The following is a 22,896-nucleotide window of genomic DNA, read 5'->3' on the forward strand; positions in this document are numbered from 1 at the left end:
TGTTCGCACTTATTGTATTTCACTCGTTTTTACAAATAAGGAAATTCGATTGAAGTCTAAAGAACTCGTCTTTTGTTTGTCTTTTTTATTTCTTATTTTGTGAATTTTAAATCGGACGAAACTCGGGAACTGGTTGACTTGTGTTCGTAGCGCTTGCCTCTGCTCACCGTTGCTACTGGCTCAGCCATATCACAAGTTGGATCGCGCTCGGTTGTCTCGCCTGGTTTGTGTGTTAAGTATAAATCCTGGAAAGATAAGGCATTTGATGGGGCGTGCAGCGAACGGAAGCCGCAGTGAGCCACGTCGAGCTGGGCAACCGTGCGTTAGACGAAGGTGTCTAAATCGGGGCATCACATGTTTTGCGCGGCTCTGTAGTGCTTTAACCCAGGACTTTCCGGGTGCGCAAAGGTTCTTCTGGCTTCCTAGTGACAACGGGTGAGCACAAGTATTTGGGTATATTATTTGAGAAGGTATTCATTTAGCATGAGTACATGAGTAAACCCAATTCTCTGCAAACCTGACTGGACTTGCATAAGCGCAGTGTCGCTAGACTAATTCGTCATGGCGAAAGTCGACCTGTTGCCCGCAAAATGCCTTTAATGAAAGGCTTCAATGAGTGTTGCTTCGGCTACACAGTTCTTTCATCTTTCACTTTTGGCATGTAGTTAAAATGACGTGAAGCTCTTACGGGCTCCTTCCTGCTTATGGAAATGCATGTAGCCAGTTTGAAACTTTGTGAGCCTTTACTTCTAATACTGTCACTGAAACGCATGTTGTACACTCATTGATGCTTTGAGAAATCGTTTACCACGGAATGTCGCTGCAGCCAGCGTTTTGACAAGTTTCCTTTTCTTCGTCAAGGAAATGTTGCTGACCTGACGAAGACAAGACAACTTGCGGTAGCATTGCCTGCAGCGGCGTTCCCTTTTCAACGATTTCTCATGCTTTACGCCTCCATATTCCCTTGAACTTCTGTGTTGTTTGGTACTCAAGTGCTGTGACAAAAATATGTGCGCTCTCATAACAGACGTGATTGAGTCAAGTACGACGGGGCCTGCCCGTGATTATTAATGATTTTCGCATTGGTTCAGATATTCTGGGTTCAATGTTTGCTCATTATGTGCATACTTTAGTTGTGAATTGAAGCTGCGTTTGCAGATTGACACTTTCACACTACGTGTACGTCTCAGTTTTTTAGTACGAAATGTGTGATTAAAGGAATTATGTAAATTTTGCTTGTGTTGATCGAGTTTGCCTTATTACGAAATCGGTCATCTTTAGTTTTGCCATTTCGCAACATGCGAACACAGGTTAAAAATGGTTAACTAAATTTAACGAATGGGCCGCGTTGCCCGAGCGGCCAGCGGACCTGCAAGAGAGCACGAACACACTCCGCTTGCATGCGAAGTGGGAGTTGGAGCTTCCGCGGCAACCCTCCTCTTCTCAGTTTCGCACCCTTCACCTCACCAGTGACGTCATGAAAAATGTTTTGTTTGCGAATTATTTCTAGTTGGATGTCCAGCAGCCGCCAGTGGTAGAAGCGGCGCTGCCACAGCGTATTATCATGAGAACGCGTCACGTGGGAGGTATATGGACTTTCCGGCCCTGATACCGCTTCAACAGGCATTTGCCTGAAAATGCAGGTACACTTCCTACTTTTTCCCACTCTTTATACGTAATGGCGTTACATAATAAGTACCAACTAGCCCGGTTTACTGTATTCTTTATCTGCTGTGATATAGACATATATATTTCACAGAACGGTTACAACGTTGATGCCATCAAATATGCACTTTCTATTCTTCACTGAACCTTTGCTTTCTCTTATTGCAGGGTAGCTAACGAAGTTAAGAATTCGTGAGCCGTCTCGCCTTTCAATTATCTTCCATGTTCCCTTCTTTGTCGCACGTTAAACCGTGCTATTTTGCCACAAACTAACGGTCGTACTCACAGGCGCCTGTGCTTAAGTGAGCTAGTTAATTAACTATAATTACGAAAGGTCGTCAAGCTGCGCTTACTCAACCATATCACCCTCACTTTGTGCCTGAGATACTCTCGCAAAAGAGAGAAGCCAGTACCTGGCAGCCTATGTTGATACTAAAGCAGCGACGTGTGAAAACACTTCCTCTACGCTCGGAGTGTCCTTGTCCCAGCTTCTGCTTTTTCTGGCTTTGGAAGCGGCTCAGCTTCGCTTGCAGCCAATATATTGTGCACTTAGCGCTGGCGTCAGCTTTAGAAGCTGGACAAAAGCATGCGGAACTGCAACATAAAGAAACGCGGGGATATTTGACTTTTTTTATTTTGTTATGCTGGTTTGAGTGTCTTGCTTAACTGCACTGAGCCAACGAGCGGAGAATGTGCTGTGCAATAGGGCGTAATAGCTAATGCAATTAATATGCACTGAAAGTAAACATAGAAAGAACATAATATGTAAAAGTGGCATCCCCTAAAAAATACCGTACCTGTTGCTGGGGAGATTAGAACTTCAAATTAATATACATCGTCCTCAACAACTAACATTACTCGTTCGCGAGATTTCACTAAAAATCATAATAATTCGCTACCACTCTGACAAATTAAGGAATGAGGGAGCCAGTGATGCAGCCGGTAACGCAGCTTTACAACCTCCCTAATGCCTCAAAACATTGGCCCCAAGCTGAGATTAATAATTAAATAAAAGTAACATTTTATGTGAATAAAATTTTACTAAAAGTGTTTTCACTTTTCTGGACAACTTCATTACTGGCGTTTTTTTTTATCTGTTACCTCGTTGTATCAAAGTCAATATGTTCCTCATACATGTGTTGTATTTTGCAGTTTCATTTTCGTCAAGCTAAACAAGAACAACTGCACTTCGTTCAGCCGACGCAGTGAACAAGTTTGGTTAAAAACTCTTTAGTACTGTTTTCTTTATAAGATCTTCATAGCATAATCTTGTACAAGAAAAACCGCACAACTGCTGCACCAACTGATAATAAAACGATAAAATGTTACTTCTTAAACTTAACTGTCGTCCTATAAATCTACAAAAGCCAATATGATGTTGACCTTGCTTCGAGCTGCATACCATGACACGAGGTCGTTACTGGTTTACGCGAAGAACAAGCGTTCTAAGCAGAGCGTCACGTTGACAATGTGTTTGGGTAGCAGCGCACGTTGGGCTCAGGGAAGCCTTATATTAGGATGTAAAGTGCGTGCATAAATCGTCAAACTGTATATCTGAAAGTATTCCCTGTATCTGAAACCCCCAAAGGAAATTAGGGGCGTCCAAATGAAATACGGCAAGAATACGTCCCTCAACTCGGAAGAGCAGTACGTTCGATAACAAAGCATTATCTGCTCCATAGTTTACCAACAGCTGCGATAAGTCGTAAAACAGTGGTGTGACTTGCGCACTTGTGCGAGTTCGTTATCCGACTATTTGCGGACCACTCGTTCAAATAAGGGCAGAAAAGAAAACGAAATAAGATTGGCGTTGTCTAACGTGGTAACAATGCAACGTGTACGTATGTATGCCTGTCACGACTTTCCTGAGCGCATGCGTACGAGGGACAATTTTGCGACCACGCCCATGTTGCTGCGCTCATCTTGTAGAATTAGCCAGCCGTGTAAAGGACATGTGCACTCGGAAACGTGACACCGCGGTCAGAATTCATTATCCTAGAGGACAGCAAGGTCGCCGTATGGTCCTGGACACGACGTTGTCGCTCTTTCTTTTTTTCGTGCTTTGTTTGATTGGACATTCGCATCGATTTCACTCACTTGGTTTGTAAATGTGACGTGTACCAACAAAAATCTGTAAAATTCGCTCTAGAAAATATGACTGGAAAAAATTCTGGAGATCGCACGTACCGTGGGAGTCGATGTTATGCGAAACATGCGGCGGGAAGGTGACTCTGGCGTAATTTTTTTTACTGAGCGAAAGATTAGAAAATGGCGCTAAAGATTTGTATAAATTTTATACGCACACATATATGTTCAAGAGCCGCATATGTGTTATATAACCAGATGTTTACAGTTGGGTAACGCTGCCAACGGCAAAGTGGGTATTACCCACACTAGAAGCCGTAAGCTGATATGTAGTGCTTATACTTGTCCCTTATGATGTAGAACGCACGCACGTTTCGCGAACACGTGTGCATGCTTGGAAGATGTTCTTGACAGTTCTTGAACAAGGTCAACATCACCGTGATCACTGAGCACCAGCAGCTGGTCACGACTTGTTATCGGATCCGGTCGTGATAGCAGTGACGAGGGGTCCATGTGTAGTGAAGTATGAGGTATAGTACAGCTGTTGGAAATTGTGAATGCCTTGGCCGTTTCATCGACAAATTGTCTGTCGACACAGGCCGTCGAGGCTGGTAGGCCAGGATAGTGCTACGTAGACCAACATCAGTGGATGGCGCTTCACGTATCCGTAGCCTGCCTGGCGTATGTGGCCTACGTAGCCTACAAAGCGGCTGTCAATCAGTCTGGCATCATCCGCGGTCAGCATGAGGCCATCATCCAGCCTCGTAAGAAATGAAGCGGACACTGCGTCGTTCTGGCGGAGTAAGTGCACGTTGCGGTGCGATGATGTTAATATCATACGTAACTTTCGGTAATGTATTCCTCCGGGGTCGAGCAATGCTCCAGTATAGCTTGCTGAATCATAGGGATAGAAATGTAATGTTTATTAGACTGCTATAAAAGCCGAGCCAACACTGGAACCAGCGACGTTTATCTGATATGACGCCTGTATCGCAGGAGTACACATCGTAGGAGTACCACGTAGTGTTTATTGCTTGCCTGCAAAATTAGATAGCCAGCACCACAACCGAAATTGACGTTGCACCGACATTACACCTGCGTAGGCTGTTTTACCAAACCAGTTTATAGACCTGGCGTGACTCTGTGGTAGAATATCTGACTGCCACGCAGAATGCTTGGGTTCGATTCCTGCTGGGATCCTAATTTTGATTCGTTCAACGAATCAAAATCAACGCTGCCGATGTCGGTTTTTATTCACACTCTCGCATTTAAGTTACCAGTGTCTGTTCTCGACGTTCCTGGGTAGATATAAACTGTCAATCACCTGTGGCGCATACCCGTGCACCGCGGCCCGTGGTAAACGGGTATGTGCCACACGTGTCTGGAGGAAAGGGTTTGACGACGTACGCGACAGGATTTTCACGTTATTCATGTCATGACCCGACAGTCATATTCGTGAAATCCTCTTACCCTCCCATGCCAATTCCGGTCTACACCAAGCTAAGGGGGCGATCATGAGAACACCCAAACGTAGGTGTCTAGATAGATAGATAGATAGATAGATAGATAGATAGATAGATAGAAACGCTCAAAGTGCCAAAGGTTCGCTAAGAAATGCTTTGCATTTAATAAAAGGACAAGGTTGACGGACACTTCACTGGTAACGACAAGCACGGCCGCTGTTAGGCTTTTTCCGAAGATACCAGATAATTTGTTAGTTGCACGACATGGATAATATAGATTCGAATACTTTGTGGAACACAACGAAGAAGGTAGCTATATCGGTTAAGAAACGCGGCATAAGAGTCTCGTTAAGTGTGTCGTTAAGTGTGTTGAGCGAGAGCCAAGATGTCAGGGAGATAATAGAAGCTGATTTGATTACAAAAGTGGGAATGTGTCGGCGAACCTTCCATTATTTTATCGTCTAAAGAAACACAGTTTCAGAGCAAGATCACCTGATGTCGGCATTACAGTCTTGTGACGTCATGAAAGAAAGGGATCGTGTTATGCAGTTTTGTGAATAAATGATTAGTTGGAAGTAAGCGCTTGTGTTGTCATCCCCTCCCTCTGTCCATGTTTGCGTGCGCTTAGTTGTTCTGCTATGCAAAACCAGCTCGCCCAAAAATCGGTGCTCTTTTCAGCATTTGTTTGTGTTGCAGTGTTGAATGTCTAGTGTTAGAAGAGATTAATAGAAATAAATTGGGCAACTGTAGTTGCTGAACCAATTTGAGAATAGAAGGTAGTGCAAATATAACTCTTAATTACTAGTTTGTGCGATATCATTATTTGTACTTGCCATTTGCCATGACCTCTTTTTGTTATGCATTGTGAACAGTTATTCTAGATTAACATTCCTGTCCTTCCTCTCTCTCCTCTTCCGATAAATACTTTTCGTTTTGTTTCGCCACGCAAGACGTTGGACTCAATATAATAAAGGCGAATGCTCCCAAAGAGTATTCCTCGTTAAGCTTACAGACATCATCTAGTCATAGTGCGCGGTTCGAGCGCTTGCATACATATTCTAAGTGCTGTGGAAGTTTTGTTACGCAACACATCGCGTGTGCGCTGATTGTTTCAATCTGAAGGGTATGTTATTACAGTAAGACTTCGATATGGGCGAGTTGGTTCACAGCTATCGGAAGGCACAGCGCGACAGAGACAAGGGTCGAAGACCACACAGCGCTCGTGTGTGGTGTGTGTTCTTCATCTCTTGTCCCAGTTGCGCTGTGTCTTCCTATAGATATGTTATTACATGTGCGCTACCGAAATTAGCGAAAGAAGCTGAAATGTGTGCCAAACACCTGTGACAATGTACTAAGCTGAAAAAAAAAAATCTAGGATTGGTATACTTGCACCATACAAGCACACGTGTGCCGAAGCATCCGATACTCGTTCTGCACTCTGAGAATATTTTTATTCTTCCAACTAAACATGATAGCACATATTTATGTGGACGGGGCTTTAACTCTTGTAACAGCATAATTTAAATGTGCGACCCTCATTGTTAGTTATTTTAAAACAATACGCGGAACAATGACGTCAGCCTCGAAGTAGCTTATTGTCTTAAAGCATGAAAAATCTCACCGTTACACAAACCAAAAGAAGTTTATTGAAACATCTATAGAAACTAATTTATTATATGAAAGCGAAGAAAGTTTCGTGAGCATCAAGTAATAGAGACTGCCAAGACGCGATTTTTCCTTGGCGCATCAAAAAGTGGCTCATTTATGGGAACGTAAGCAGAAAAACATTCCCGGATACGATGCCCTCTCCGTGTGAGTAAATCAATGACCTTTCTCGAGGATAGCCAAGTCCCATAAGTTAAGTACGACCCTTCTTTTACTAAATGTATATAAGGAGAGGTTGGTGCCAGTGCGTGGCGCCGGCAACTCCTCTTCTCTTGAACAATGGTTGTCGTCGCGAAGTAGAAAATAAAACGTAAGGCTATACAAAGCCACATAGTACAGCACTCATTCACAAGTTTTAGAAAAAAAAAACAAAAGCGTAGCCTTCGGACGAATAAAGTACAATTCACGGTTCTTATAAGCCAGAAGTCGTCGCACGGCCATGTAGCGTTGAACTGCGTAGAATTAGTGAAAGCTATAAAAGTGGTGTGAAATGCGTATCCTAGAGTATAAGGACAGATGATACGCCTTGAGAGGTTCGCAAGATGCGTGGTGTCTGTTGCGTTTTATAATGAGCCGTTGACTTGGCTTCTGCACGCTTCACTACCTCGGCTTGCATATTGTGTCTCGCCTTTATTTCCGTTTGGATAGGAGGAACGAATGTAGGAGTGCATGTTTCTAGCATCACATGAAAAACTACGCTACAAAATTGGACGAATAAAGCAAACCGATGAAAAAAATGCAAATGGCGTTCTCTTCGGGAACAACAAAATATATCAAGCTTGAGGTTATTTCTAGTTTCCCGTCTACTTTTCACAAAGTAATAAATCAGCTTTTCTATGTGCAAATATGGAAGAGCAGCGAGGATGAAGAAAATGCTTTGCGAAGGAGAAGAGAAAAACAGATAGTCCGGTTGTTGTGAAAGTAAAAAAAAAAGAACCGGTTAACCAAAACAAAAACAAAAACTTTAATGGTTCAACGAATGGTTATGGTTCGAATAGCGCATGCACAGCCTGTTCATGCTATCTTAAAAAAAAAGAAAGAAAGTCATGATAAAAAACTTTTCCACGTTGCTCCGACCTTTCTGCGGGTTCTTTAGGAAAACGTCTCTTTACCTCTCTATCTCTCTTTTTTTTAATGCAGATGGTTACTGCCGAGCTCTTACCGTCGTGGTTCTTCGAAAGAAACTCTAGCGACCGTGGAGCTCTGTTAAAAGGGCACTGAGTGCTACCATTCACGCGTGCCCCTAGCCCCGGAAAAGCTTTCAAAGGCACGCGTTCATAGCCCTACGCAAAGTCACGTTTATTTTCGGGGCGCGAGAGCAAGAACTATAGCGGCGTAGTTTAGCAACTTTTCAGGTTTTTTGCGTGGCTCGAACGTCGGTGTTCCTTCCAAATAGCCCTCCGTCTGACGCTCTCACACAAGCATCGCTGAGAAGACTTTACTTAAGTGATCCGCACTTGACTTTGCCGAAGCGGGCTGCTACTACTAATATTGCAGCAAGCATACGCATGCCACGCCTTTCACTAGGCTGACCTCTTCAAATATAATTAACTTTTCTTTTTGTTGCATCCCAATATCCGCTGAATCGGCAGTAGCAGTGGCAAGTCTGCTCAATGCTTGTGTAACGGTCCAAGTAGCAGCACTAAAGAAAATAACTATGCATAAAACACGCCAACGAAGGCAATGCATAAGCAAAGTACTAGAAACAACGACTAAGCTTTGCTTCAAGTCCTTCGACCAGCCGTGCGTAGTGTGCTTCAGCTGAAATTTAACGGCTCGTGAAGCAGCCCTCGTGATGGATCGTGCTACCTAGCCTGCCGGCCTGTATCCCGATCAATCTTGGAACAAAAGCGGATTAGTAAAAAAATAGGGGCTCGGTAAGCTTTTCGTGCCATAATTCGCAACCATTACCCCGGTTCTTTCGAAACTTCATTGATCGCCGCGGTCCTCACAATCTTTTCTGATAGGACATTTACCGGGACATTGTATTGTTACTGTCGCACTCTGCATGCGATGAACACCCTTGATGACCCCACCGCAAGATTAATAGGCTTAATGACTTTCCTGCTGCTTTAATGTAGTGGAATAGCCTGAATGAAGAGTATATACGCAAAAAACTTAGATAATCATACACATCACTCTTCTGTCACGTATTTTCATCGTGTACGTGTTAAAATATTTTTTAGCTTGTGTCTGTTCTTAGTGCTGCGGAAGGACACCAAACAGCCAACAACAACGTGTGTAAGACATACTGCTTTCTTTCTTGTCCCGTATACATTTAGAACGAAACGGGCTCCACAGTTTTCCTTGAAAGCAGTTGCATGATTTACGGTGACGTAGGCGCTTTCAAGGGAAACTTACGGCGATGTAGTTGCAACGCAGATTGGCCAACTGGCCCATAGTCACACTGACGGAGTGGTACACGCTAAACAAACCGTAGTGAAGAGTAGCCAACCCAATTGTCAACCTGGCTAACTTCTTTGACATTCTTCTCTTGTTTTCTCATCCTCATCCTTTAACAAGTATCATACATTCTCCTCTTCCTTATAATACAAATAGTTAAAAGTAAAAGGGCAGCGCACCCGTCAGGTGCAGTTGCTGCCTACTTCACTTTTGTATAGGAAACTACTATTGCCAACTTAATAATGGTTGGGACCATGCCCCCTACATGGCGCGTACGCCGGATTAATATACACTACCTGGGGTTCACTACCATGTACCCAAATCTGGTACACGGATGTCCTCTCATTCCGCCCCCACTGAAGGGCGGCCGCCGTGGCCGAGAATCGCACCCGCGTCCTCGAACTTACCTACAAAGACATTAAAGATAAAGCATATCATTGTTAATTTGCCGCAGAATGCGAATAATGGTTACCGCAAACAGCAAACATAACCTCTTTATCGAGGTGTGGTGAGTACCGTCGGCTAGTGATCAATTTACGAATCCTTCTCAAAAAACATTTTAATGAGTGCATCTCGCCACAAGAGGCACCGGAAATGACGAAATTCGTCGCTCAATTCTTTCAACTTCTCTTTCCCGCCGAAGGAGGCACTAGCTGCGTTTAAATGGCTACCTCAATCGCCATGACGTGCTCACCGCGGGGTCTGCGTCGGCGCTGCTGAGAACAGGTCCGTGTATGACGGGATCGATGCAGAATTTCCAGCCACGACGTTCTGTGCTCGTCGACTAGTTCGCTCACAAAGCATTCCACGCTTAGCATAAATTTGAAATTCCACTCGTTTATTTCACATTCCATCGATTTGCTTAGATGTTGTTTTACCTCCCCTCTCTCCCTGTTCTTTTTCGATCGTGTGCGGCGGCGGCTGCAGGTTGGATTTCGCGGTACTTCGTTATCTGATTCCGACGGTATTTGAAATATAGAAATGCAGGGAAGCCAACCTACTTACGTTATGCTTGTGCAGCGCCATGCTGGGATTTGGAGTGGAAGCGGTGGAGCGACAGGCACCGCAAAAATGTTTACTACATAGACATACTTTATTGCAACTGACGTACGCTTTTACATAAATTAGGTAAGGAATATAAAAAAAAAGACGTACGTTAAACTTATGTCGATATGAAGCTGCAATTATTGACATACTTTTTGTGGTCTTTAAAACTTCTATGGCATGGCTTTATTTGTCATCATTCCCTGAGAAACTGTTGAAAATTCCCGGAATAGGAAAGTATGGCGCTGCAACTTTAACTAGTAACAAACAATTGTAGAGAAAGTGCAGTCACTTGTTGGAATGTTCGGAAGGAAGACAATCGAAGGGCAAGTAATATAAAATGCGTTGTGTGAAATCAATAAATCGAAACAAAAATTATTTTATCCTGTACTCACAAAATATAAGTGCACATTCCTTGACCTCCGGTTCTATCTTTCTTTCAAAGCATGCATGGCTTAGGAATTCGTTATCGAGATTTAGTTCATAGAGAGACGCAGTGGAAGTAATATTGTAAGTAGACCACTACATATAACGAAAGGAATGCGCTCTCTAACCATTCGAATTATATAAATTAACGACATATCTGCCAGGCCTACACACGGCCCCACCTATCCACTAGTCCATTAGCCGCACAGACGCTACCGGATAGTAGTCCTCACTGATTATCGTTACAGCGTGCAGTGAGAATATTTTAGGGCTTTTTGAAAACGATTGGCTAGTGCAAGCGTCATTGACTGCCTTCGCCGCCTTTTGCTCTCTATTGTTTCCAGTTCTCTGTTTCTCTTCCCCACTAAAAAGCGGCAAAGGAAACACTTTCTAGTGGAAACCCTCGTTTTTTTTGCCACATCTTTCTTTTTCTCTGCTGGGTCAATGTGCTTAAGGTGATTTGCAGCTACCATGGACAATAATTGTCAATATAAGCGAATAGCCGGAAGTATGTGAAACGAAAACAAGGAAGCAAGCAAGCAAGCAAGCAAGCAAGCAAGCAAGCAAGCAAGCAAGCAAGCAAGCAGGCAAGCAAGCAAGCAAAAAAACGAGCGAGCGAGCAAGCTAAGGAAAGTAAACAGAAACATTTTGGTGAAACATCAATTTCACGCTATTTAATATTCGTAATGCCGCAACCGAAACAAAATGTCGTGTAACGACTAGCCGCTTCTGTTGACTAAAATTTGAAGCAAGAGATTCCACGGAAACCTTGACATTCTTCTTATCGGCTAAAGCAGAAGAAAATGTGCGGCTTGCAATAGTGGCGCAAGGCTGGAATTATCAGCGGAGCTAGTGTTCGAACTACCTATGTTTTTCTAGTATTGCCAAGCTTTTGCTGAGAGGCTAAGTTTTTGCTAGTAGTGCTAAGTATGCCTAGACTTGGCTAGACATGTCACGTGACTACCTGTTACGTGATGGGAATTTAGTCGCGTGACTAGCTGTTACGTGGTTTATGGCGGGCACATGTCACGCGACTTGCTATTACGCGATGTTGCGTGCTTTTAGTCGCGTGACAAAATGTTACGCGATTTTTGGTGCCAAGCCTGAAGGGAGTGCGTAGCTGGGCAGCCTTCTTTGCTTCTATTTATTTTTCTATTTCTTTCTTCTCCCCCTTTGCTTTTCTTTCATCTCTCCGTTTATTTCCCTTTTTTCTGTCTCTTTCTCTATTTCTTTGTTTTTCTCGGTCTTTCTATCTTTCTCCTTCTCGTCCCTCTTGTTTTCTATTTATGACTTCCTTTTTCTTTTGTGTACCTTTCTTTATATCTGTCTCTATCTTACTTTCTCATTCTGTCTTTTTTTCTTTACTTTCTCTCTACGCTATCTTTACTCTCTCCCATCCTCCCTTCTCTCCTCCTCACCATCACTTCCCTTTCCAGCCACCTTGCAATACCATACATACAAGTCAATCCTATGCTCTGCTAGCGTGCCGTGTGGTTAGGACGATGGCCTTTCTTATAGTGGATACGCGGGTTCGAATCCTGCTGCCTCATCAGAATTTTTTTGCCGTAAGTTTCTCTTTCTTTAACTATTTCCTTCTGTCTCTCTGTTTCTTTCTCTCTCTCTCTGTACTCGTTTTCTCCTCTCACCCATCAGGGTTATTACAGGCCAAGCCGGAGAAATCGGCGCACGTGTTTTGGGAGCGAAGCAGAAGTTGAGAAGGACGAAGAGAGCTCGTGGCGGTTCATGATGATGATAATTACTGTTCGCAATACCCGTCCCGATGAAAAGCTTAAAGAGCTCCGCCCTTAAAAGAAATGGTGCTAAATAGCCATGACAGAATTCTTCCGTCACGTTCCTCGTATAAATCTCTGCATCGCTCTCATCTTTGGCAAAACAGATTTCTCAGTTTTCATTGTTAATGTGCCTTCACGTCGAGCTGGGCTTTTGCTGAAACAGAAGCATCCATCTTCTTACTTACGACATATAAAACCCGACAACACGAAATCATGAGGGAGCTGTTTTGATGGAGCTTTTTCAACACACCAGATAAAGCTATAGCGCCTACCATCCTCGTTGACATCAAGTCCGATTGGAGCGTCCATATATGGTACTTACTTTTCTTGCAGCAGGCACTAGCATTACATCTTCTAGAATAGCTCGTTGTACGGATTCAAATGGGAAACCATGAACTGCTTCATCTGAAGGCAGACACTCGCTTGTAAAAAAAATAACGTAACTTTCTTGAGATGGCGCAGAATGCCTGGAGCAACCGCACGCACAAGCGCACCTACAAATACATCCATGTGCTAAGGACATGTATCTTCCTTCTTAGGCGCAAGATGAGACAAAGTGAACACTACGTAACACTTGGAGTGGTGACACCAGGCTGAGAGGTAATAAATGTAGCAGCCAGTCCTTAGGGTTGTTGTTTCTCGTTCATATGCTTGAGTTCCGCTTTTTGCACTGCGAAACGCGATGGAGAACAATGTGCCTACACAAAGACACCAACGTACTTTGCTGGAGAGATGGTTGTAAACTGGATTACTCTATGGACAGCGAGAAATCGACTCAGTGTCGGATCGAAAACCTCGTCGGATCTCATCACATTTACGGTCATGCTTCCACCTCACACACGAAACGTGTGCGATTTTACAGACTCCTCAGCTCTCCCCAGCTGGCGTTATTTTATCATGCAACGTCTTCATCGAAACCTACGACTCTTGTTGTTTTGCCGCGATGTGTCGTTTTTTACAGGATTCTGCTCGAGGTCGAGGTTCATACACTTTTTAATCAACGCACGTGTGCAGTCTTGCGTTTGCCGACCATCGTTGTGTTCTGCAGCCATTCGATGGTTATCGTATGATACTTGAATTGACGACGGAGAATGCTCCTAATTTATTCACGAAACTTTCTGTACAAAAGTCCTGATGCCCGGTCTTTTCAGACCGAGGCGACCCGCGCCCACGTCGGCACCGTCAAGCCGAGCCTCATGACGCCATCGTGGACCCTCTGGACAGCCCGTAGCTGAGCTCGGTATGAAGAGCCTGATACTACCTTTTGCCAGTGAAGCCATTTTTCTTGCGGGTCGGGGAGAGTCGCGGGACAGCCCGCCAGCATGTGCCTGATTTCAACGGTGCCATCTCACGCGTTACATTCTCTTTTTAATTTCACTTTTGGGATGAATTTTATTTACAAAATATTGTTACGTGAATGAAGACTCGGTAGACTGTAGTCCGTAGATTATCTACACGATATATTTACAGGAGTGGTTGCAGCGCTGACCGGTTCAGCCAAGAGCCCGAGGCGAGAGAGATCTTCCTTCTCTTCGTCCGGCGCACACGCGCATGGTGCAAGGGGCTGGCAGTATGCATGTAGCATAATCCCCGGCGGCAGAAGCGCCGTCTCGGCGCATCAGATGTCAACGTCACTGGGAGAGTGGTAGGGCTTCAAGCGTGCGACATGTACGATATCGCTGGCCGGTGTGGAAGAGGAAGGCGACGAGGCGACAGGAGCGATGTCATAAGTTACCGGGGTAACCGCACGAACGACTCTGTATGGACCTGTGTATCGAGACATCAGTTTTTCCGACATCCCAACGTGACGGGTGGGTGACCACAGCAGGACCAAGGAACCTGGCGAGAAGTGCACATCTTGGTGTCTGCGATCGTACAACCGCCATTGGTTTTCTTGAGAAGTCAAAAGGCGAGTGCGGGCGGTTTCACGTGCATGGGCAGCCCTGGTGATAGCGTCAAGGGCATATTCACTGGTCGGTACTGCGGGAAACGGGATGGTGGTGTCCAGGGGCAACGTTGGTTGTCGGCCTAACAACAGAAAAAATGGAGAGTAACCGGCAGTGTCGTGGCGCGAAGAATTGTACGCAAATGTCACGTATGGCAAAGCAAGGTCCCAGTCGGAGTGGTCGGAGGAAACATACTTCGCAAGCATGTCTGTAAGTGTTAGATTGAGACGCTCCGTGAGGCCATTTGTCTGCGGATGGTAGGACGTAGTAAGCTTGTGCTTCGTTTCACATGACCGCAGAATGTCGGCTATGACCTTCGACAGAAATGTGCGGCCACGGTCCGTAAGCAGCTGGCGTGGAGCTCCATGTTGCAAAATTACGTCGTGTTGGAGGAAGTCGGCGACATCGGTGGCGCAGCTTGTTGGAAGAGCTCGTGTGATGGCGTAGCGCGTGGCGTAGTCTGTGGCCACAGCTATCCACCTGTTGCCAGAGGAAGACACGGGAAACGGGCCAAGTAGGTCTAAGCCAACGCGAAAGAACGGTTCTGACGAAATATCAAGGGGTTGAAGGTACCCGGCGGGAAGCGTCGATGGTGTTTTGCGGCGCTGACATTTCTCACACGCCGCAACATATCTTCTGACGGAGAGTGCAAGCCCTGGCCAAAAGAAGCGTCGGCGGATGCGGTCGTAAGTGCGCGATACACCAAGGTGACCGGCCGTTGGAAGGTCATGAAGTTCGTGAAGGACAGCCGAGCGGAGGTGTTTCGGAATAACAAGCAGCAGGGCTGGTCCATCTGGGTGAAAACTGTGGCGGTAGAGCGCACCATCTTGGAGGACGAACGAGCGATGGGACCGGTCGGTAGACGATGATTGTAGGCGTTCGATGATAGTACGCAAGGACGCATCACGGCGTTGCTCGTCGCCGATGTTTGTTAGTAAGGAAAGTGAAAAGACGCAAGCGTCGGCGTCGGTGTCAGAGATGGTGCTCGATTCATCGACCGGGTAGCGAGACAGGCAGTCTGCGTCCTGGTGTAGGCGGCCCGACTTGTACGTCACTGTGTAGCTATATTCTTGGAGTCACAGAGCCCAGCGACCAAGACGGCCAGTAGGATCCTTTAGTGACGAAAGCCAACAGAGCGCATGATGGTCCGTTATTACAGAAAAGTGCGTGCCATATAAATATGGGCGGAACTTCAAGACTGCCCAGACAAGAGCAAGGCATTCACGCTCTGTAATGGAATAGTTGCGCTCGGCAGCTGTAAGAAGGCGGCTGGCGTACGCGATAACGCGGTTGTGTCCCTGTTGTCGTTGGGCTAGGACGGCTCCGATCCCGTGACCACTAGCATCGGTTCGGACCTCCGTCGCAGCGGATGGATCAAAGTGGGCCAATATAGGCGGCATTGTCAAAAGTGTGACGAGGCGAGAAAAAGCGGCGGTTTGAGCGGGACCCCACGTAAAAGGCACGTCTTTCTTCAGAAGTTCAGTGAGTGGTCGAGCGATTGTTGCAAAATCTTCCACGAACCTTCTGAAGTAGGAACAGAGTCCCACAAAACTCCGGAAGTCTTTGGCTGATTGGGGTACAGGAAAACTCGTGACTGCACGAATTTTCTCTGGGTCCGGCTGCACACCTGAAGCATCGACGAGGTGGCCCAAGACTGTAATCTGCCGGCGACCAAAGTGGCACTTCGACGAATTCAATTGGAGGCCAGCTTTGCGGAAGACGTCAAGAATAGCTGCCAAACGCCGAAGGTGGGTTTCAAATGTAGGCGAATATACAAGGATATCGTCGAGGTAACAAAGGCAGGTTGTCCATTTGAATCCTTGTAGCAGAGAGTCCATTATACGCTCGAACGAGGCTGGCGCGTTGCACAGACCGAACGGCATAACCTTGAAGTGGTAGAGGCCATCGGGAGTTACAAACGCAGTCTTTTCTTGGTCTTTCTCGTCCATAGCAATCTGCCAGTAGTCAGAGCGTAGGTCTATTTAATAAAAGTAGCGCGCGCCGTGTAGGCAATCAAGAGCGTCGTCAATTCGGGGCAAAGGGTAAACGTCCTTTTTCGTAATTCGATTAAGATGGCGGTAATCAACGCAGAAGCGCCACGTGTCGTCTTTCTTTTTAACCAGCACGACGGGAGAGGCCCAAGGGCTTGATGAGGGTTCAATAATGCCTCTGGCTAGCACCTTGTTCACTTCTTGTTGAATGACCGTGCGCTCTGCGGCAGACACCCGATGTGGTCGGCAGTGAATGGGAAGAGAATCACCGGGATTTATGCGGTGCTTTACAGCAGAAGTCTGGCCTAGTGGTCGATTATCGACGTCAAAGATGTCGCGGTAAGAAGCCAAAAGGCGGCTTAGAGCGGCTGATTGCTCAGGTTCGAGGTCCGGGGCGATCATGTGACGTAATTTCATTCGAGGCGTGTGGTATCCGGCGGGCGACAAGGAACATCTGAGCACACGTCGGCAGCGAAAATGGTGACGTGGTCATCTGATAATGATCGGAGCGTGGCGACTGAGATGCCTTGGGGTAGCACTTGCTTCGTGAAGCCGAAATTTACAACAGGGAGATGTATCCGGTTAGCGGCCACGGTGACAACGCAGTGGGGTACAGTGATGTCGCGCGCCAGAAGGACATCAGCAATAGGCGTGACGACGTAGTCCCCGTCAAGCACCGGTGCAGACGTTGCCATTTCGACGAATGTCAGGGCTTTAGGCGGCATGCGAATAAATTCTGTGGTACAAAGGCTGTTCTGGAGCTTGGGGCTAGTATCGGGCAGAAGAGGAAGTTCCAAGCAAAGAGTACCGGCAGAACAGTCAATCAGGGCAGAATGTGTCGAGAGGAAGTCCATCCCTAAGATGAGGTCGTGAGGGCAACTGGTGAGCACGGTAAAGAGGACGGGAACGTGGCTGCCGGCAATGCTTATTCGAGCGGTACACATTCCTGTGACGGCAACAGTACCGCCATCGGCGACGCGTACGGCTTTAGTTGTAGCAGGCGTGAGTACTTTCTTAAGTCGACGGCAGAGATGCGCACTGATGATAGACACCTGAGCTCCAGTATCAATTAACGCTGTCATAGAAATACCGTTCACTTGCAGATCAATTAATTTCGTGTTCGTAGGGAGCGTCAACGGAGGATTTAGTTCAGACGAAAATGATGCAGCACTACCTCCAGGAGCTGCACGACCTAGTTTTCCGTCCGGGACGCGACGTAGTTCGGCGGCGATGAATAGCGGCGTGGTTGAGGCGACGGGGAACGACGGCGTTGGGGCGACGGTAGGGCGGCAGTAGGGCGGCTGTTGGGTGCGTCAGAGGCAGCGTACGTACGGCTGGGCGGATACCGGTGAGGTGCAGCGTATGGGCGAGAAGGCGACGAGAATTGGCCCCGATAAGGCGGCGTCCAGGTGGTGCGGCAGTGACGGGAGACGTGACCCACCCGGTGGCAGCGGAAGCAGATGGGCTTGTCGTCGGGAGTTCTCCATTCCGATGGGTTGCGGGATCTTGGAGGAAAATAGGAGTCGTTGCGGGGTGCACTCGTTGGCGTCGGTCGGTATTCGGGTCGAGAGACGGAGCAGGCGACAGGGAAACCGAGATTGGCAATTTCTTGACGCTCGACGGCCTGAATAACAGAGACCGTGGGGGGTGCTTGGGCAGCGGCTTGGTCAAAGGGAGGTGTGTGGAAGGGCGCTGGACTTGCGGCTTCAAGTTCCCGTCGAACGATGCGCGTCACATTCTCCTCAAAGGGTGGTGTGGCGCCGAGATCGGAGCACGTTGATGTGACAGCCGTGTTCGGTAGCCGAGCGAATTGAGGCAGTACGCGGCGGCTTTTCGCCCTTTCGAAGCGGCGGCATTCCTTAATGATGAGGCCGATGGTCGACACATTTGTGTAGACGAGCAAATTGAAGGCGTCGTCCGCGATGCCTTTGAGTACGTGAGCCACCTTGTCAACCTCGGACATTTGTTCGTCCATTTTTCGGCACAGCGCGAGTACGTCCTGAATGTACGAGACGTACGACTCGGTCGATGACTGGACACGGGTGGCAAGTTCTTTTCGTGCTGTCATTTGGCGACCGGACGGGTCCCCAAAGATGTCGCGTAGTCGCTCCTTGAAAATGTCCCAGCTGGTGAGCTCGATCTCATGGGTCTCGAACCAGACACGCGGGGTGCCATCCAAGTAGAAGATTACGTTGGCAAGCATCATGGTGGGGTCCCATCGGTGAGTTTGGCTAACACGCTCGTACATGCTGAGCCAGTAGTCAACGTCAAGGCCAGCTTGGGCGGAAAATGTACCGGAGTCGCGGGGGTGGGACACCGTAAGGTACGTTGTGGTGGGCGCCGCAGCTGGAGACAGAGACGAGCTGTTGTCAGTGGTAGCCATGGCCGGAGGCTGGACGGTGAGGCCGCTGCGAAGCTTCGTGGTGAGGACGGGGAACGTTCCACCTCCACCAAATATGTTACGTGAATGAAGACTCGGTAGACTGTAGTCCGTAGATTATCTACACGATATATTTACAGGAGTGGTTGCAGCGCTGACCGGTTCAGCCAAGAGCCCGAGGAGAGAGAGATCTTCCTTCTCTTCGTCCGGCGCACACGCGCATGGTGCAAGGGGCTGGCAGTATGCATGTAGCAATATGGAGTGGGGTATGTCCCGGTTTGCAGTAAATCTAGCGTGACTGCCCGAGCCTTGTTCGACTATGCGTGTGGCAGTGGGAATTCTCTACGCCCCAAGTAGTAGTATTTTGTGATATCTATGTAAGTAAGTCAATGATATCTAGCACCCGATTGGAAAACAATGCGCATATTACCGGCACAACACAGAACATATATAGGTCGTATGTGTAAATTCGTACTTCTTATACTTCAGTGGGTCATTTTCGGCTCTTTGTTGGCATTGAAAAGGTCGAATTATGTGCTTATTTTGTGCAGAACGATGCTAAGTTACCAGGTCGGCGTGCGTATAACCGAGAGAAGTCACCGGACATCGCGTATGCCTGAATAAGCAAAGAGCATCGAAGAACTCAGCTGGTTTACATCAGTGGTTTCTATAGGCGAGCTCTTCGTATATAGGTATACAACAGCAGCGCCCAATATAGCGATCGACGTGGAGAAAAAAGAAAATATAAGGCAGCTATACGCACAGTGGTGCTAAGCCTGAAGAACGTGCGGAGCTGAGCGGCATTCCTTTTTTCTCTTCCCTTTTCTCTTCCTTCCTTCATCTCTTTTTTTTTTCTCTTTTTCTCTGTTTTTTCTATGCCTTTTTTGCCTCTGTTTATTTCTATTTCTTTTTTTCTCTCTCTATTCCTTTCTCTGTCCCGTTATTTCTATCGTTCTTTCTATTTCTTCCCTTTCTTTCTCCGCCTCTTTATTTCTTTGATTCTCTACTTTTTTTTCTTTCTTTCTTTTCTTTCTTCCCTTTCTCTCTTTCTTTCTCGCTGTACTCGTTCTCTCGCCCATAAAATTTATCGCATCCCACGGTGGACAAATCGGCACACGTGGTCTGGAAGCGAGGTAGAAGATGAAGAGGAGTGCGCAGAGAAAGAAGAGGACGAAGAGCGTGCGTGCCGCTTCATGATGATGATAATTTTTGTTCGCGACTAATGAGAATTCTCCGACATTAAACAGCTCCGCTTTTAAAAGCCTGTACTTGCACTGGAGTATAAAACCAGCTTTATCTTTACACCAGTCCCCGTTTTGCCCAGTTTTCTACAGATAACACGGAAGTTATATTGCTGCAAGTCTATGAATATGACACCACAGCTATGAATATGACTTTCCTAACTGCCGCAGCCTTAACATCTAAGCAAGCACTTGTGTCCAGTAAGCCGCGTGCTGGGCTTTTGTTTTAGCCACAAAAGGATGGCGGAAAAAGTATGATCAGAAGCCAAATAGTGAAGGCTCGTAAAGTTATGGGAAACAGTATTGGTTCTACCAGTTTCAAAAGAATCTAATGGGCGCCATCTCTTTTCTGAGCTCTGTGAACAGAACGAAAAAAAAAATCAATTAGACTTGTGCTTCATTTTAGATGAAAATAGGCCTTGGATTATTCTCTTTATTTTGGCCGACAAAGTCGGAGCGTGCGCAACTGCAGTTATGGCGGCTTTTAAGCGTAATTGAATGACCTGTTGCTTCTGTTTTGTTGCCTGCTAGATTTCATCCCTTTAGTGCTCTGCCTTTACAGTCATCTATTCATCTTTAATATTATTGCGGTGACAAGGACTACTGATGTCACGCCTAGCCGCATTGATTTTATGTTGTTGTGCTTCTAGGGTTCGACCAAAGTCTCTTTTGAGCGCTTTATGACGTCCCGTCGAAGGCCATTTTCGTAAGTGGCGTGCAGGAAGCGACGTCGCTTATCACGCTCCCTTGAGTTAAAGCGGGAGCATGGTGACACACAATCTGGTCTAATGTATAGCTCCAGTATGTCGAAAGAAATCGCGTCTGTATTTTGAAGTAGAAGCCACAAACCATCGACGCTATCTTCATATTTTTTTACCCGTGTTGACGCAATTCGCAGCGATGCTTACGCTAACAAATAGAACAGTTTTATTTCTGTCTAAACCAATAATAATATCTGTGGTTTAACGTGCCAAAACCTGTCTAAACCAAGGATGGCGGGTCATAGCCATAACCGCTGTCACCATTCACTTGGTTTCCGTGCTTTTAGGGCCCGTCTTGCTTTTTCATTCACAAAATGCGTCCGCAAATGGTAATGCAGATGCCCCGGGTGTGTTTCCACTGTATTGTACGCCACTGCATTGTCTGTCAATGCAAGGTTTAAAGATGCTCCGAGTCATGAGCAATCTAAAAAAAAAAGCAAAAAAAAAAGCCTGAGTGCTTTCTGACGACCCTCCTACAACTTACGAGTTATTTTTGAGTTGGCCGGAACCTAGCCCAAAGTTCTTCTGCTGTTACAACCATATGTCCGCATTCATTGATCCGCTGTGGCAATAAATTCATGGCTTCTTTGCAGGGACTCTACGGGCCTGCAAATGCGTACTAAAGCTTTGTATGTGTAGTAAGTTGCTTAGGAAGGAGAGCTGAAATTCAGCTTGCAGGACGAGATGGTTAACGTGCAAACTGAGGGAATAAACTGTCAACATCTTGTAACAACGAAAGTTCACCGGCCACTCATGTGGCATTTCACGCGGAAGTAGACCACGCAAGACCGTAGTAGAACCCCAAACCTACTTGGTGACTAAGGTGCCAGTAAGGAACTTTTGCGAAGCATTATGTATGGCTGCAATAGACCGGCTTCGCTGCGCATTGGGCTTGACAATGTCGTCATGACCGTAGTGCTCAGCGCTTTTTCGCTGTGTTGCGATCGCTGTGTTCTGGTGACGAGGATGTGACGTCAGCACGCCGTATGGTCGCGATCCTTTAGCGTATTTTAAGTGATGACATACCTTAATGTCGACGTTATCATATCCAACCCTGAGCATAACGCATTCCATATCTTTTATATGCGTTTTCGGCACTCTTGTGCCCTGGTGTATTCCTTATGTGAACATGTTTCGCGTGCTGCCGGAGGTACGTAGAAAGAACTGCGTGGTTGAGATCTGAACTGTCAGGTGCCGCAGTGAGCCCAATACGTTAGGCTTCTAAGATGTAACTGCTTTTTATACAAACTTCACCTAATTATATGACTCCACTTTTAATTAATGACATAGTCCATTGTTCATACATTGTGGCCCAGCAGCGTTTTTCGATAGTCCCACGCTTCATCCACTTCATTACTTTTATATATTTTTAATTTTTATCAGGGTTTTCGGACAACTCGCACAGGCGCTTGCAGGGTGGTCTCGAAGTAGCAAAGATTGTCACTCCGTGCTCGTGCACAAATACTGTCTTGGAAATCTCCCCACTGCTTGAGAAGACGTTAATTTTGAAAACAAGGCAAAACAGTAAAGCCGGCTGTGAAAAAGATGAAGAAAGATTCAAAATGTGAAAGGTAAAGCCTGTCTTAGGGCCCGTAAAGGGCCCAAACTCACTCGCCCAATAAAGCTTTTCCTTCCTTCCTTGGGGTGTTTCTTTTTTTAATTATTTTTTCAGAAAGCACGAGGTAACAGCTTTTCAGCAGTGTTCAAGTGCGCTCCTTTGCTGCAGTTGAAAAGGCGTGAGTTTGAGTTACCTCTTCACGAATTCTGCGAACAATAACACGAAGTCGCGTAGAGGGAATAAAAGAAAAATCTTATTGCCTAAATAACTGTGTCCGATATGTGGCACTGAAAAAAAAAACGAGAAAAAATAATGCTCGAGCGGCGCCATTCTCGGCGCAGGTCTTGCGCAAATAAAGTAAACTGAAAGCTGCAATCATTCCGGAAAGCTGTCCTGCCCTTGAAAACACCGCAGGCTTTTTTTACTCAGTGCTACATTGTGGCCCAGCAGCGTTTTTCGATAGTCCCACGCTTTC

Source organism: Rhipicephalus sanguineus, chromosome 5, assembly GCF_013339695.2.
Source record: "Rhipicephalus sanguineus isolate Rsan-2018 chromosome 5, BIME_Rsan_1.4, whole genome shotgun sequence".
In the NCBI taxonomy this organism is placed as follows: domain Eukaryota; kingdom Metazoa; phylum Arthropoda; class Arachnida; order Ixodida; family Ixodidae; genus Rhipicephalus; species Rhipicephalus sanguineus.